General features: G+C 59.7%; 1 protein-coding gene across 1 annotated transcript in view; it reads right to left on the bottom strand.

Annotated features, from left to right (window-relative positions):
* CARMIL2 (capping protein regulator and myosin 1 linker 2) overlaps window positions 1-4,726 on the bottom strand; it is a 17,249-nt gene that overhangs the window by 9,324 nt on the left and 3,199 nt on the right. The gene's annotated exons all lie outside the window — the stretch shown is intronic.

Raw genomic sequence — 4,726 nt, 5'->3', positions numbered from 1 at the left:
GGGTTTCGGGAAGGCCTCACCATTATCCGCCAGATCCAGGGAGCTCACTGCGCCAGCGTCACACACTAAGTCCTGTATCACCTGAGCGCCCGCTGAGCGCAGCTGAAGGTGGAAGGTGGGGCACGTTCAGAGCAACGAGCCACAGGTGCGGAGGCTCAGGCGCCCGAGGGCCCGCGCTCCCGCCTCGCAGCCCCACGCCGCGTATGGGCCCACTGCCTGCTCACGTCTCGGGCCGGGCGCTCACCTCGCAAGCGCTGAGGTCCAGGTGCAGGTCGCCCGTGTGCGTGTTGAGTGCGAGGCCTTCCAAAAGGGCCCTGGGAGGGGTTGTCACAGGGGGTGGTGGGAGCTGGGAAAGGGGGCCCCAGGGCGCGAACGAATACCAAGAAGGAAGGGCCAGGATGCCGGGAGGTCGTGGGGGCGATAGGAGCAGGGTGAGGCTCTGGGGGCCATGCCTGGGTGGTGGTCTCCCCCAGACCCTGAGCTTACTGTAGTGGAGGGGAACCAGGTAAAGACTTTGGCTGGATTCCAGGCCATTTCTGTGGAGGACTGTCATCCCTAGTGGGGAGGGCAGAAACTCAGCCTGGGACACAAGGAATCTGTGCCCACCTTCTACACTTCATAACAAGATGGGAAGATCTAGAGTTCGCAGGACCATGTACCTTCTCCTCTTTGTCCTCCTCCTCTTCCTTCACCTCCTCAGGAAGAAAAGACCTTCAATTCCCCAGGATCAAGGGGCTGGGCTCACCTCCATCCAATTGTGTGAGTATGGCAAGAGGCATTGCCACTGTTGCCTGCCTGAGCCAGACTCTCCACCTGCAACACCAGGCACCCGAGAGGGGCACTGGGCCTCAGCCATAGTCCCATTCAGTCCTAAAGGGACCCTGAAATACCCTGGGCCAATGATCCCCAAAAGACATTATAGAACCCTGCAAGGTAATGGCCAGGTCACTGTTTGTGTGTGCGTGTGCGCTACGCTGTCTGTCACATGTGCACAATTCTCCCTCACCAGCCGATCCGAGGCTGCATTCAGCCCCTCTAGAGCCCTGAGCCACAATGCTCTCTGCCAAGGTCCTGTGACTGACAGCCGCATTCTCCTGAGACAGAGAGAGAGCAGGGTTAATGCAGCTATCTCTGCCCAGTCTGTCCAGTCCAGCCAGGCGCATCCAGTGTACCTGAGCCTAGTAGAGGCATCTTGCTCAGGGTGCTCTAGGGAGCAGCTCTGGGAGGCCCTTGAGCCCACCAGGACCCTCTGCTCACTCCCTCCACCTGGGTCCCTGTAGCATCTGTGGGCAAGAGAGCCCTTGTTGTGTCCAGTGTCCTGGTGAGTCCTGGGCAAGATCAGAGCATGGAGAGATGTGGCCTGAGGGCTCCAACCCCCACAGAACACTCCCGACACAAGGGATATCACAGTGAACCTATGAGATAGGGATCAAGCCTATATATGGGTATGGGCTGGGGCAAGGATTCTGGTACCATCCTACCTGAATATCCCTTGCGGCAGACCTCAGCCCACCTGTCTTAGGAGGCCCTCTGGCTTCTGCATGCTGCCACTGATGACTTGGGGAGCTCCCTGCCTCATAGAGAATTGGGAGAATCTGGAGGCCAAGGAAAGGGAGGAGTTGCAAGTTGACACCTGATTAAGGGGAAGGGTCCTTGCAGCAGTGGTGAAAAGAGGTGCTCACACTGAGAGAGAAGTTGGCATTTTGCCAGCAGGCATCCTCCGCCTGGTGCACAGCAGCTTCACCCTGAGGCCAGCCCCACAGCCCAGTAGCTCCACATGCTCCTGCACTGACTGACACAGTTCATTCACTTCCTGGGGGGGAGAAGCGCATCAAGAGGCATCGGTGCTGCATCCCTAGCTCCCTCCAGCCTCCAGGACTCTGACTGCTTCCTTCCCAGGGTCTCCAACATGGTGAGTGAGGTTCTGAAGCCAGTACTATCAGGCCAGCCACTCAGGAACCCTTCTCTTCGAGGGGGCAAGCAGTGTCCCCTTTCGGATCATTTAGGAACTTTATATATACTTCCTAGTGTCCAGTCTTTTCTATGTTTAGAAACTCCAGTCTGCTCACTAGCCACATAGAAGACAGACTGAGGTGACTCAAAATGGGACTGAGGAGCCACAGACAAGAGGCAGGGAAGCAAGAGATATTTGGGGTGGAAGTGAGCAGTGTGTTTGAGAGTTAGCGGGAGATGGGACCAAGAGGAGCTCTGTGGGGGCTACATAATGTGGCCAGAGAAGAGACCTGGACCAAACCTCTGTCCACAACACTTGGTGCAGGTGTGAGCACTAATGAGAATGGGTTCAGGGTAGAGAGAGGGAGTTTGTGGGGAAGTGATGAGGTCACTTGAAGGTGTATAGAGAATGTGGAAGCCCCCCACAGGATGTCTACTGGGTCAAGATGCCTTGGCTTTAAAACCTGAAAAGAAATGGGATTTAGGAATGGATAGGTGGGAACATCTCACAAAACCAAGGTAGTGGAGGAGATCGAAGCCAGAAAAAGGGTTGGGATTGGCCGAGGCAGAGTCGTGGAGTGAAGAGAGCCTCAGAAAGGGAAGTCACAGATGGGGCTACAATCAGCTGGGGGTGAGGGGAGAATTAGGGAGGATTTTTAAATACCTCCCATCTCGAACAGGTGAGTCTATTTAAATAACCTTAAAATGCATCCAGGGGTGTTATTTGGGAGACTACCAAGAGAGGACTTGTCCTGGAGAGCATAATTCAGGCACACCCTAGCCCCAAGAAGAGTCAGATCTCAAACTCATGGAGGATTCCAGGCACCACAGCTCTTCCCACCCCCTATCTTCTGTACCTACTCAAGGTTGAGGAGGGACACTAACCTGCTCCGGAGGTCTGAGACCAGACCAGGTGGCTGTGGACGGGAGGTGCGGTCAGAAGAGGCATGAGTCCGCCGGTTATTCCTCAAAAGCAGGCTTGGATCTGGGCATAAGGGATATTGAGAAGCGGTAGGAGGAGCGGGGCCACGGCGCGGGGGAGGGAGGAGGAGAGGAACCCAGCCTGATGCACTGCACGTGCGGTCAGTTCCGGGCGGCTGCGATGTGCCTGAGCCGCGTCGTTCAGTGGCAGGCATGGCCCTTAGGCTGCGGTTCTGCTCAGGGCCTCTGCCCACGTCCAACAGGCCCAGAGCAGATGTGTGGATTCGGTCCAGACCACAGACCTGGGCCAGGCCTGGCTTCAGTCAGGTGGAGCTCCACAAGGCTCCACCCAACCCGCTGGCCTTGTCCATTCATCTCGCGTCCCAGTCCCCAGCATTTGCCCCTCCACATTCAGCCCCGCCCCTTAGCCCAGGAAGCCCCCGCCGCCCTCCTCCTCTGACCCGCCCACGGGCCTTGTGTTGACACGAGTGCTTTAGCCAGCATTTTGGCGCCGGTGTCTCCCATGGCGTTACCGCTGATATCCAGCGCCGTCCAGGTTAGGATTTGTGCAGGGCCGGAGCAGGAGCGCTGGAGGCCAGCTTCCCGACTCAGCCACGGACAGAGACTGCAAGGGCTGGAGTTTTTAAAAAACAAAACAAAACAAAAACCATTTGGGTTTGGAATCAGCGGTCAGCAAGGAGGGGCAGGTTGCAGGGTCTGAGGAGCAGGAGTCACAGGGGTCGGTCCATTGCTGAGGTTCCGCATGGTCCCAAGAACTCACACAGTCGTCATCCTGCATGAGACTGGACAATCCGGTGCAGGACGTCGTCCAGGGTCTCCTGTGAGGTAGGGGCCACGGTTTGGAAGGACCTGGGCAGGGTGATGGGGTGCTGTCTGGGAGGTCCGGAGCGAGTGGGATGAGGGGCTCTGCACCGGACGTTGAAGTTCCTTCCAAGTGCCACATGTCGTGAGGACCGACTCCTCCCGATGGCCGCACCAGCCGTCACCATGTCTGAGCCGAAGCTAAGGGTGGCTCGGGTCAAGCATCAGGGAGGCTGAGGGGGTGGGGATGGGGTGGGAACTGGGTGGGCAGTGGGAGGGTGGGTTTCGGGAAGGCCTCACCATTATCCGCCAGATCCAGGGAGCTCACTGCGCCAGCGTCACACACTAAGTCCTGTATCACCTGAGCGCCCGCTGGCGCAGCTGAAGGTGGAAGGTGGGGCACGTTCAGAGCAACGAGCCACAGGTGCGGAGGCTCAGGCGCCCGAGGCCGCGCTCCCGCCTCGCAGCCACGCCGCGTATGGGCCCACTGCCTGCTCACGTCTCGGGCCGGGCGCTCACCTGCATAGCGCTGAGTCCAGGTGCAGAGTCGCCCGTGTGCGTGTTGAGTGCGAGGCCTTCCAAAAGGGCCCTGGGAGGGGTTGTCACAGGGGTGGTGGGAGCTGGGAAAGGGGGCCCAGGGCGCGAGCGAATACCAGAAGGAAGGGCCAGGATGCCGGGAGGTCGTGGGGGCGATAGGAGCAGGGTGAGGCTCTGGGGGGCCATGCCTGGGTGGTGGCCGCACGCGTGGCCGTGGGGCGTGGCCGTGGGCAGAGACACTGACCTGGCGCGTCGGGCGGCAGCTTGCAGCCCGCCAGGCCCAGGTGCGGCGTCCCCGCCCGGCTGAGGAAGATTGCAGCGCGGCCGGTCGCAGCGCGGAGACTTCCTGGGGTGGGCGCGGAGGAAGTGGGCTTCCGGGCGCGGGGAGCGCTCCCGGCGAGCGGCGGCTCCGGCAGAGCTCCCCGCCCGGACCCGCCCCCTTACGTGCGGGAGAAGAGCGTTCCTCGAGGCGTCAGGTGGCTGAGACTGGTGC

The sequence above is a fragment of the Ursus maritimus genome, unplaced genomic scaffold, assembly GCF_017311325.1.
Source record: "Ursus maritimus isolate PB19 unplaced genomic scaffold, ASM1731132v1 scaffold_19, whole genome shotgun sequence".
Taxonomy (NCBI): domain Eukaryota; kingdom Metazoa; phylum Chordata; class Mammalia; order Carnivora; family Ursidae; genus Ursus; species Ursus maritimus.
The sequence above is the reverse complement of the archived record's forward strand: the minus strand, read 5'-3'. Positions and strand labels throughout refer to the sequence as shown.